This window comes from Glossina fuscipes, unplaced genomic scaffold, assembly GCF_014805625.2.
Source record: "Glossina fuscipes isolate IAEA_lab_2018 unplaced genomic scaffold, Yale_Gfus_2 128, whole genome shotgun sequence".
NCBI lineage: Eukaryota > Metazoa > Arthropoda > Insecta > Diptera > Glossinidae > Glossina > Glossina fuscipes.
Window position 1 is genome coordinate 1,424,458 of NW_023998471.1, and position 12,865 is coordinate 1,437,322.

General features: G+C 33.7%; 1 protein-coding gene across 1 annotated transcript in view; it reads right to left on the bottom strand.

Moving 5' to 3' along the window:
* The window catches only part of LOC119640819 (protein hedgehog), a 37,189-nt gene that overhangs the window by 9,799 nt on the left and 14,525 nt on the right, over nucleotides 1-12,865 (bottom strand). The window lies entirely within an intron of this gene.

The window sequence follows — 12,865 nt, forward strand, 5'->3', positions numbered from 1 at the left end:
AATTTTGCCGCCATATGCATATGTATGTATCTGTATATGTGTGCAAGATTTCATATGTAATTTTATGTTATAATGGAAAAAATACATAAATTAAATTAAAATTTTCAAAAACATATGTATATATATATATACACTAACACCTGCGTAACTTTATCATATTGGAATGTAAATTTTATGCAAATTTGCCAAGAGCAACCTTAACCTTAAAGAATCGTAATCGCTATGCTACTTAAGTGGCATCACTGTAGCTTTTGTTGCCTTCTTAGGCTGATGCTGTGTATAACGCATAAATGTACAGATCGGCCAATTTATAAAGTATACCTATAGCTTGACGGCAGACTTAAACTAGTGTACGTTCGTATTAAACTTTTGCCAGGAAAGAAAAACTTCGAGGATCTCGACTAAAAAATCAATGGTCGCGAATTCAAATCTCAAAGCACAATAGCCTTACATGCAAGGACTGTAAATTCTTTAGTCCAACTGCAATGATCCAGAAGTCAATAGTATATTTCTTTTCTCGTATAATAACGTAAAGCATATTTGTGCGAAACGAAAGGTGATGTTTAATTATTCTTTGAAAAACTTTCCATGTCTTTGTAACGAATCATACCACGATATCGCACTCATGAAAATCGCGGGAATACATCCAATTCTTCTTTTACACGCTCTTTTTTCACGATAACACGGTTCACCAAGGGAGCAAATACACTGTTTTTACAAGAATTTACTGTTCCAACACGAACCCAAAAAAAAACGTTTTTTTTTATTCTAATTTTGAATTTACCATAAATCGCATTTATTTTTTACACAATTTTTTTTTGCACGAATTTCCAACACATTTAGCGCGTAAAAAAAGAGTTGATTGTTTATATGTTAAATTCATTTATTTATCCAAACAAGCTATATATAAACATAAAACCATACATATAAACCGTATATAAAAAAGGAAAACTTTCAAAAAATAGGAAAAAATATTTGTTGATGTAAGTTCTGCATAAACTTTGCTTCAGTTCATAGTTCATAAAGAAATCTACAAACTTTCATATTACGGTTGCTGCAGTTCTGAAACGATACGCACAGTTCTTCAACGCAATTCAGCCCTGAATTGTATTCCTTCATTGCGTTCTTCCTGCCCAAGATATGAAATTCCTTTCTGACTATGTCACGGTGATATACATCGTAGTATAGCAATACGCATTTTGCTGAAAGAGTTAATAACAGAAGTTTATAACAGGACTGACTGACTTAGCTTTTTTGTTATTGTTAATTCCTAACTTAAAGTAAAACGAAGAGAATTCTTAAAGGATCCCATAAAGTAATCAAAAGAATTTAAGTTCAAAGTTCAAGCACGCATTAAAGGCCTTATGTGGCCAAATTCAGGTTAAGATTCGAATCAGCAGCCAAAAGCTTTATTGGGGACACATAGTGTACGTGGCTTAAGTTGTATAGACTTTGCTAATGCTTTACTTTGTAGTTTGATGGCATATTTCATCTTCACCTTATCTTGTCATTAAGCCTAGTATTTACATGTATAAGCTGTGTATTCCGGTTGCATTTGCGTTATTTACACACTTTCACAAGATTAACGTTCAAACCATTGCCAGGATTCGCTTTAAAGGCATATAATCACAATTTCCTTTGACTTCCCCTTGAGAAGTTACTGCCCTGGCCTTAGTTTCATTTTTAATAGTAGGCTTTGCCTTTGAATTCACTGAAAAGAAATAGCGCAGTAATAGTAAGAAGACGGCCGGCCGTGTATTTCGCATCAAAATCAAATCATTAAAAGTTAGATGTGTTAGCATCTTCATCGGATTCCGCAATTCTTGCCGATTGTAAGTATTTCGACAGTTTTGAATTCCGTTTTGTACGGGGTCTGCTTACATCACCTAATAGACTTAAGTAAATAATGGTTCAAATGAGAGGAAAAACATGACAACACAAAAGTCGACATACATTTCTACAGTTAAGCTTAAAGTTTTACTATTCATTTTCCGCCAGATCTTAAGCGTCTAGAGTATGTTAATAGGATTTCTTTTATTTCTTCAACGATTTCACGCTTTTCCCCTCAAAATATTTGAAGAACAAGTAGGTTGGAGAATGTGTCATGTGTTTTATGTTTATCTTACAGAATTGATGGCAAGGCTAATCGACCCAAATTTTATAAAAATTGCGATGCATTAATGGACTCAAGCAGACATGGGGAGTCGCAATGGTTTATAAAGGAGTGATAATTGACGGCTTTCTGACGTGCATAAAATAAAGCGGAGCAAAATTCGGATTCATGTTTCCATGTGTGCTGATTCAATAGATCTGTAAGGCAAAAACGATGGTCAAGAAGAATTACTTTTAGATCCAGATAACACAGATATCCCACAATTATCTTAGAAAATTAAACACTTTTCATATTCTGGAAATCGACAGAGAAGGACGCTAAAATTCAAAGCATTATTTCTACCTTAACTTCCTTTCGATTCTATTTTTATATCTAACAAGGCCATATGTAAATCTTATTATAAGCCTTATTTTGCTTATTATCCGATAGTCGATGCAGTTCAACTTTATTAACCTTAAAACATTTCCAAGCTTTCCAGGTTAAAATAAATTTCCTCTTTACTAATTTGATGGTGTTAGTATGCAGTATGCAGGCAGAGTTTTTATTATATATAAATAGAAAAAAAGTTTTAACTTCTGTTAGATGCTTCGCGAAAACAATCTAATCAACTCTAATTAGTTCAAATTGTTACTAATCTTTAGTTATTCAATTATATTTGTAAATATCGACTTGTTTCTATTTACATTCCACAGAATTTTTAATCTATTTTCTAAGGTGACAGAAAGACTTAAGCGCAAAACCTGTTGTGCTAAAAACTAATTTAAATCTGAAAAGTTTTCGTAACAATAAAGAGTTTTTTTTTCTTTTTTGTTTGTTTTCGTTTCAATTTAAACCGCATACATTGTTTATTGATGTTAAATGTTTTATGAATGTAGATGACTAAATGAATTTCAGTAGTTTAACTGCTTTTATGAAGAAAAAATTGTGTGCCATTTTCTTCATATTCACCACATGGGTTATTCTTAAGGGCAAAACTAATTTTTTTCAATTCGCTCTTAGTGGACAGTGACATTCCTTAGGGACATTTCAAAGACAAGTCACTCAGAATCATTGTAAGATTTCAAGTCAATTTGACTATACCTATACTATATTCATCTGGATGTCCCTACGTCTATCTGTAATCTGCAATTCTCAAATTAGAAAAAATTGAGAGAAAACAAGAAAACTTGACCTATACATCATTAAATGCATGTCATGACTGGAATTTGAAAATAGGCATAAGTTGAGCCCAACTGGCAACTTTTATGGGCACACAGTGCTAGCATTATTAGTTACGAGACACGCTCGTAATTATCGAAGGAACTATTCGATTCAAGAAAAACTTTATATACAAATGCTGCCCATACGGCTAATGATTCCATTAGCAAAAAGAAAAACAAAGATATATTCGAGTTGAGCAAAGTTTCCTTTTAAATATGATATATATGCCGTTTTGATAATTATGGGCCAGCTGTTTGGGTGATATGTGCAGTTTTAAAGCAAAAGGGAAAGACACACGACGATACAAAAATTTGAAAACTTTAGAATTGCGAAAAGGACAAGATGTAAGGAGTGGCCGCAGCCTAGTGAATGTATGCCAGTCGGTCTTATACCCTTACGGACTGACCACTTGATGCACCTGCTATAGCTAGTGAAGATGTTAAGCCTCTAATCTTGATTACAGAGAATATGGACGCATAACTGGTTAGCCAGGCGTAGGAATCTGAATACCTTAAGGCTCTCGATATACATACATACAAATATGGTTTATTAGTTCTCCAAGGCGCATTTTCATGCTCTACAAACACTAGACAAATGTATTATGCATATTCCCTACTGTTGGGCGTAAAGGTTAAGAAATCTGCACGAACGCATCTTAGACGTAGTGTATTAAAAATTCACTTCAAGGCAAATATACGTATACATATATATATTTTATTTATTATTAATAACTTCTGTGATGGTGAACGTTTTAGGCAAAGTGTTTTTGCGCCAAAAAGATTCTTTGTTTTTTGGAAAAATGACAAACTACACATGAGAAATGGTTATTCACAAAATCAATTTGTGACGGCTTGGGTTATCTAATGAAAAGAAAACAGTATTCTGGAAAAGAAAACAACAAAGTTACTGAAACACTTCTTTAAATCTGTGCAAACAAAATTCATTAGTTTTGCAACTTCTTAGTTGGCTATACGGTATATAACTGCGTAAGCGTAAAATTGATTTTCTGAATGAGTGAAGAGCAACTAGCCTGAAGGCTATGAGCTATGATGTTTTCCTTTCCTCCTCAGAATTGATAGTTGAAAACGTGTCATTTTTCTAAATAAAATGACTCGACTCAATGATTTCGTCTTCTTCTGTGGACAGCTGATATTTTCTAAAATACCTCAATATCTACCCATAGTTTTTATGTCAGTTTTTAATTTTGTTATTGCTTGTTTGCAAACATTGATATTTTTCATTAATCTTAAGTTGAAAAGTTTTCTCTTTTAACAAATTATTGGATACGGTACAGATTGTTGTGATAGACACGAAAGAGTGGCAACCTATTACGACATAGTTTTTTTTGTTAACATTTTAAACATGCAAATAAATGAATTTCACTCAAAAGAAAAGCGAAATGTGCTTAACTCCTGGTGAAGGCGTAAAATTTAAATGGAATAATTCCTTTGCAAAATTTTCTGCTATCAGTGCGTACGCGGAACCGATACTATATAAGTTTAGTGAAAACATTTGCCTCTGTAGACAAATAATACTAGGCTTAAGGCGCGTCAATTCGAGAGTTCACTTATTTCTGGTCAGTCTTGAATGCTTGTAAAGTATCCATTAAGTCAATCTCGAAGATTGCCAAGTTTCCCTTGGCTAGCGTTGTTCAAGTCGGATTGTCGACTATAAGTTAGCAAAAAAAGTATTCAAGTAAATACACTGAATATCAAGAGTACAGATATACAATTGGACAATAAATAATGCGTTTTCTTTCCTGTTTCTTTTCTAAATTATTTATATATTTAGCAATGTCCGTCCGTCTGTCTTTTCTTCTATTTGTCGGTTTTTATTAGTAAATAGTGAGGCGGAAAGCTGCAAATTTTCAATTTATTCTCTTAGATAAAAACTATAGAGCTGAACTGACCCCGATCTGACTGGGAAATACAACAACAATGTTAAAAAAAAAACTTCAGGTTAAGGAGAACAAAAAATTGCAATTTATTTTCATATGTATTGAGTATATATTCAATTACCATTTATAAATTGTCGAGCGGCAGCATATGCTAATCTAAAACGTGATTCACGTGTGCAGCGCAGACACCAAAAATGTTCAAGTCTACTCAGCTCATTATCATGTCAGCAATTAACACAAGTTTTTCGCGCCTTAGCGCAATATATTTGAACCCCGCGAACCCTTCGTCGCTTTAAAATGCCTAATTATGTCAATGTGAAAGACATACAACCACGTACACTGAGTGTTCAATTTTGCAAAAGCATATCGCTTCCCTTCAGCAAGTGCATATATGTAACTCTTCAAGTCTGCACTTTAATGAAAGAAGACTTAAAAAGAGTTAAAGGTTAATGTACACAATCATGCGTTAATATTTTAGGTGTTGTTCACGTCAGCCTTACAGTCTTAAACGATCGTTCGTATTTTTCTTTATGATAGTTTATCAACGATGACACTTTCAATAGCAACAACGGTCGGTTCGGCATAGCCATTACATTGATGATGAGCACTTGATGAGGCAAATGCTTTCAAATCATTACCTTTTAGGTAAATACTGATCTTTAGCTTTTGAATGCTAAGCAAATATTTGTTTATTTTCCTTGAGCATCTTTTCACTCTTTATCCAAACGGACGAAACTCTTTATTTGTTAACAAGAGTCTCTTCAATACAAAAACAAAAAAAAATTCCGCTTGTAAACCTTTGTGTTTTCTGTTGGTTATGTGATTAAAAGAAGAAAGAGACAATAAATAAATAAATTTAAGAAAAAAAAAAAAACAACATCCAAAAGCCGACGGGTGCGCAAAGTAAATAATAGTTTCATTATGTTGTTGTTAATGATAATGTGTATTTGTCTTGATCAAGTGTTGTTTGTATATATGTGCCTAAACATACGTAGATACATTCAATTCAAGTCAATACGTACGCGTATTATGCAGGCCACCACCAAAGATGCTAAACGTAAAATAATGGGTTTTTTTGTTTGCAGTTCGTCATCCGAAGTGTGATTGTTTGCATATGTACTATAGATGCAGTATAGTGAGATAACCAAATATGTATACCTTTTAAATTGAGATTTACAGGCACTAAAATAATTCATACTCTAACAGAAGGAGCAACCAACCTATATAGCGCTTTAAAATTTATAATAATATTTAAGTAAAATATAAAGGCTTAGAGACCAATGCGGATGTTATAGCAGTAAAAACTTAAAAAATTTGAAAAGTAATTTCCGCAATTAAGCCTATAAGTCCGTGCAATTCCATCATCGTAATCAAGCCAAATGAAGATGTGCATTAAAGACAAAAACTGCCCATAGATAGCTTGACTCTGAGAGGTGAGAATTCTTCCTCGTAAATTGCATTCTCTCTCATAGAAGAGTGGCATTACAATAAGCAAACCGCTTTAATTGTGAACTAACGTGCTTTGGTCGAATGAACCAGTTGTCTTGAATTGATTCTCGCCAGCTAAGTCTGAAAATCACCTGAATTCTCCTTAAAAGCATAATGAAAGTTTATTTATATCTTCGTGCACATGTACGTAGCTATAAATTTAAAAAACATTAAAATGGGTTAAGTATTAAATATCCTACACCAGTTCGCTTAATGGATCTATTGATGCAAAGATGTTTCAAAACAAGGCTCCGTCCGTCGGCATACCATGTTTCATCGGAATATCTCTAAAATTGCGAGTTTTACGTTGAACAAAACGCGAATAGACGGACAGATAAATTAAGATCGATTAGGAAAACGATTCAGCAAGTGATTCTGATCAATCGGTGTTATAAAAGATGGGTCTAACTCAAGTCTTTCCGGATCTGCACACATTCCATGTGTCGCAATTGGTATAGGGTGTAATGATTATCTTCTAATTGTCCCGTTGACATGCCTGTAATCAGTACAACGTAAATTTTATTTCTCTTCAGTTGGCAAAAAATTTTGTTACTAACACAACCTTCTATACGGCCCAGAATAGTATATTTGATCGATAACCGCTTTCCTATGAAGGCTATTAGCAAACAATACTTCGATTTTGTGGCTTTCTTCCTTTTTTTCTTATTGCGAGCACGTGTCACGTTTAGTATTGAACGATAGTAGTCAAGTATATGAATTGAATTTCAGCGCTTTATCCCAGCTTTAAATGCTCATTAGCAAACAGAAGACCGAAAGCGCAAGACGTCACTTCAATTTTCGCGTAAAGAGTTCTCCTGATATCGGGAACAGTATACAGTCACTTTGAAACTGTTAAAATTTGGTAAGCAAATTTATTCAAAGTAAAAGAACTTATTCTTATCCGTTTGGCTACGAAAATCGAGGAAGATTAACGAAAGGTACTCTTCAGTAAGAACGAGTTCAGTATGGGCTTTGAAACGGTTGGATGTTTAATCGGATTATAGTTTTTGAAAAATGTTGCTGATTCGACCGCTAATGTATTCACCGAGTTTTTTCGGCATGAAATTGATGCTATGGACGATGTGTGCTTGCAGCGGTACGGCTCCACCTGTCGCCCATGATGTTTTTCGTTGAAACGTATCTTTTTCATAGATATTTTAAAAGGCCAATGACAAAACTTGGATATTCCCGCGCTCTAGCTATAAGCATTAAAGAATTTAGAGGCAATGGTGTTTTAAGATTATTTCTTTTTGTGAAACTATTGGAATCTCATTTGATGTGAAACGGTTTTAAAAATGCCTGAACTGTGCTTTAAAGTATTTTTTACTTAAGTGTGAATTCGTGTCTTTCGTGGCACTGGTTAAGAAAACAGGGTACGATAAGCAGAGTATAAATGCAACAAGTGTCGGAAATCCTTAGGTTGGTGGAAAAATTGTGCTGCATCTTGAACAGCAGATTTAAATTAATTACACATCGACAGTTCCCCTAGAAGTAATTTCGATAAGAATGCATTGATATATATAGTTTGAAAGGAGCCCGAATTAAGGTCTTCCATGCAAAGGTTTTCTTGCTTTGCTGCAATAGTTGTAGTTGTTTGTTTGGTACTAATATGATATGATAGAGTACGATTTCTTTTTTGGATCATAAAGTTAAATGTTTTTGCGTTCCACGGCTGTAAGCAGATTAATATTCTAGTCACAATTACATAGGCTATTCGCAAAGGCGAGAAACTCTTATTAGTGAAGATAATGGAGAACCTCTTATTAGTGAAGATAATATCAAAATATTATTATTCTTTTAAATTATCGATACTTTCAACCCAATTTTAACTCAGGTGTGTATTTTTTTTTATAAGAATATGTGCCAAGATCGTTCAGTCTCGCAGTAAGCGTTATAACATGTAAAAATTTGGCATCGCCGGATCTTCTACTATCTATCTAATCTATTTATTAGTTACGGCCAACACGTTCTTCCACGATTATACAAATCGTTCTCAATCAAGCTGTAAAAAGATTTAAAAGCTTTACTCTAAGTCAAGATATTTAATAAAGTATCCAGTAGAGGAGAGAAAGAGAGAAAGAGAAGGAGAGAGCGCAGTTAAATTCTTTTCCGCCTTTTCCAATTATTAGATGTAAATGCCTTTCTAATATAACACTGCAATGAATCATTATTGAAAATCGACTATCAAGTCAGCGGACTTGGACTCAATTTCAATTAGGCTCGACCACACTTTAATTATGATTAGCACGTGGCTGCAGCTACAGCGAATGCTGCATCGTTAAAATCAAAATACTTACTATGCGGTCATACATATTGTCCAATTTAATAATCGTCCCTCTTAAGCCGTTTCATTCTTACTAAGCATCGCCGTATACCTAAAGCGTTCGCTTTCAGAACCATCTGACTGATAATTCGAAGAACTCAAACTATTGAAAGACGCGAGAAACTTTTCCTCCAACCTAATAGATAGTGCTTATTGAAAATTTGTCCTTAAATCAACTTTTCAGCTTTTTTTCTTTTTTACTACAATTACTGAAAAGTTAGCAAGCAAGATAAGTCCGCACAGATACTTGTATGCATTTTCACATAAATACGTGAATACGCGGTTATGTGCCATAAATACATAGCTCCTCTTGTACTCTCTGCGTACTTATAAATGATTTTTACCATTATTGCTTATTGTGGCTATTACCATTTGAGTGTTTAGCGTTGGTAACATAAAAATTTTGATTGCTCATATGATTTTACTATGAACGGTACGGTCATCATCATTAGCTTATAAGCGGTCAGAGAAATGAAGACGATCAACGAGTTCTACTAAAATGACAACAATAATATAATTTTTCGCCAATATTGCTTAAAGGATAAATTTTTTTTCTTTTTTTTTTCGAGTTATGCGCTTTAAGAGGAGAAGACATTGCTCTTCCTGACGATCTCCGACAAAATTTATCATCATCGTTTTATTGCCTGTATTATACGCGTCGTTCTGCTATTAATTTTAACAATTAAAACAAATCACTAAAGTTGAGATAAGAATAACAAAAACAAAAAAAAAGAGTGATTTTAAGAGATTACCACGTTGTAAACAAATGTAAATTTATTAAATGATTATTTACGAATATTGATGGGTGTGTAGATTTTAAGTTCAAGCTTAACATTACCGACTAGACAGGTATACTAATTATATCATTTCGTTTGTAATATCAGGAAATAGAATTAAAACAGTTATATAATAAGATGTACATATCTGTATATTTGTGTACACATCTGAAATCTACGCTATTCACCGTCTAAATAAGTACACTGAACTCATCAGGACTTGAAAGAAACAAACACTTCTTCATTTTTCGAGTCGCCATTATCTTCGCTGAGTTTGAAGAATGGCCGAAAGCAAACGACGAATAGGTCGGTCGCGCAGCGACTCTTGAATATCCGATGAGGAAGTCCCAAAGTGTCTGCCGCATGCACGGTGCGATTAAACGCAAAGACAAAAGCAGTAGAACACGATAATTTAGTCTTACTACTATTGGATTACTTTTGCATATGTGTGTGTGCATCGATTTCCCTAAAATTCTTAGTCAGTTTAGCTGTGTTCATTTTTCTGTCCAAAAGTCAGCGAACGTCGGATATCACATTAATGACTGCAGACCCGGTTTGACTGATTAATTTGTGAAAGATTCAAGCACATGATTACATTAAACAAACATTGCAACCTACTGCCAGTCAGTATGAGATTTCGAAAATCGAAAATTCGCAATTCCCATTCCAATTATTAATTAATTTTTTATATATTTGAAAAGTTTGAGTAAAGTTTTGTTACCTAAACCGGGTATTTCAAGTTGGTACGGATGGAGGCAACACCCAGAACAAATTAAGATGGACTCATTATTATGCCAAGTAGTTTAGAACCACTTTCTGAATCGATTTAAGTTTGTATCTCCGTCTGTTCCTTCTGTTCTCCTGTGTTCAATTTACTTCGCTTTTTTCTTTTGGTTCAAGGACAAACATTTTTAGAGATGATGCGGATCGGACCACTTTTTCGGCCACTTCCCATACAGTGTCTAATTTGTAAAGTCGTGTAAAGTTGTGTAAATAATTGTAGGACGTGGCCCATCCTAGTGTTGATACTTTGTTTTAACTGAAAATAACTTTTTAAAATATATATTAACAACTATAAATAAACAAAAAATCCTTTCTTTAAATATCATTTTTCTAAGTTGATGCAATCAAGAAATTAGTTCGCTCGCGTATCCAATTTTAATTGTAAAGTTTTTTCAATCAAAATTTCTTTAGTCATCCCATAAGGCACAGAACCCGCAAAAAGTAAAAAATACCGTAGAAATTTGGTAGTGCTTTTGACACCTTCCTGAAATTCTAAAGCCAATAAAAATGTTTCTTCCGAAATAGATTTACTAGACAAATTCTTAACTACGACAAGTTTACCTCAGTCAATCATAGGCGGCTTGGATAGTTTGAAACGTTTGAAGCTTAACAATGCTAACAAGGACAAGGACGGCCTGCGCCGTTAGATATGAGTTGAATAAAGAAAGTGTGCATTTTGATCCCTTAAAAATCTGATATTGCTTAAAACAACTTAACGTTCTCTTTTACGTATATGTACAGAGGGCCCTGCCCAGGGGGTTCACTCTTTCACGTTTAATTTAATTCCAAAGAAATATGTAAACAGTTTTGCTAAAACAATGTAAAGCAAGGTAATGGATATTTTAAAGCTTCTGGGCAAATTGACGTAATGCTTATGGCTTATGCTTGGAAAGTACTTAGTAGAGAAAGTGAAGTAGTTTGGTAATGATATAAAGCATTACTTAGGTCTTTCTTAAGGCGTAGGTATTTAAAGAAAAATCTACATCTATAGCGTTAATCCTTTAGCAGAGAATTAACGCACACTAACTTTTTCATTCTATTGGTAAAAAAAAAAAAAATCTCGCCAGTAAATTCTATACGTTGTCTCTTTACGATTGAAGCAATAAGGGAGTGGGACACACCTACTTCCAGCATAGAATGTCAAACTAAATTGCCAACGTGGACAGACATAACTAAGTCAGAAAGTCAAGCACATTAGTTATATGTATACATATATATATAATGTGATAATAAGAAGTTTTTGGCACGGAAGCACGCCAACAACCTTTGGTCGCGAAAACAATTTAACTCCGAGCTCCAAGCTCTTTGAGGACCGCACTGATAATATCTGTAAGGAGACGTTTGATCGCTGGGAAAAGCTTTTCTTAAATACGTCAAACACAAATCCACAAAAAAAAAAAAATTGAAAACAATCAGTCCTTCTTGAAGGAAAACCACTTTGTGCACCTTATTTATAAAGGATTTCATAATCCCATTGCGGAATTATCGATGCAATGACTTAACAAACAGTCTTTTCTGTACGTTAATTTATCCTATCCTAGCCGATGATTATAATTTATTGCGTCTCACATAAGAGTATCCACGATTCGTCGTGTGCATTTTTAGGGTACGCATGTAGGTACACGGATTACTTAATGTTGTACAAATTGTGTCTATCGTGATTTAATCGATCGATCGTAAATATTGCTTAAATAAGTAAATGTTTGTTGAAAAATTACATACTTCCTCAGTTGTAAGTTTTCGCTTCCGTTAATGATAAAAATCAGCAAAGGATGTAATGTATCTGATTACTTAGCTTTATAGTACATAATTTAATTCACCTTTTTGGTGTGTGACTAAAATTTTTGCCGTTTGATTATTCTTTACGTTTACGCATGTATGTGTTTTCCTTTATATATATGTGTATATATATATAGCATATTCGTAATCCTACACCCCTTTCGGACTTTTGAACTGTGTCAATAAAACTTGGTTTTAAGCTAAGGGCGCTAAGTTCGCTTTTTTGTGGTTTTTATGTTGAAGTAATTCGAAACCATTTCTTTCAAATCCACAGACTGAATACACATTTTTAGGTTGCACGTTGCCTTTATTTGTTGGAAAGTGCAAGAGTATAACTTCGTAATAGACTCTAATATGTACGCATGTATGTATATATCTACTTATATATGTATGGATGTATGTATGTGTATATATATATATATATGTGTGTGTGTACGTGTACATATATATACATATACATTTGAACACTCAAAGGAATTGAGTTTTTTGTGTTTTTTTTTCCAATT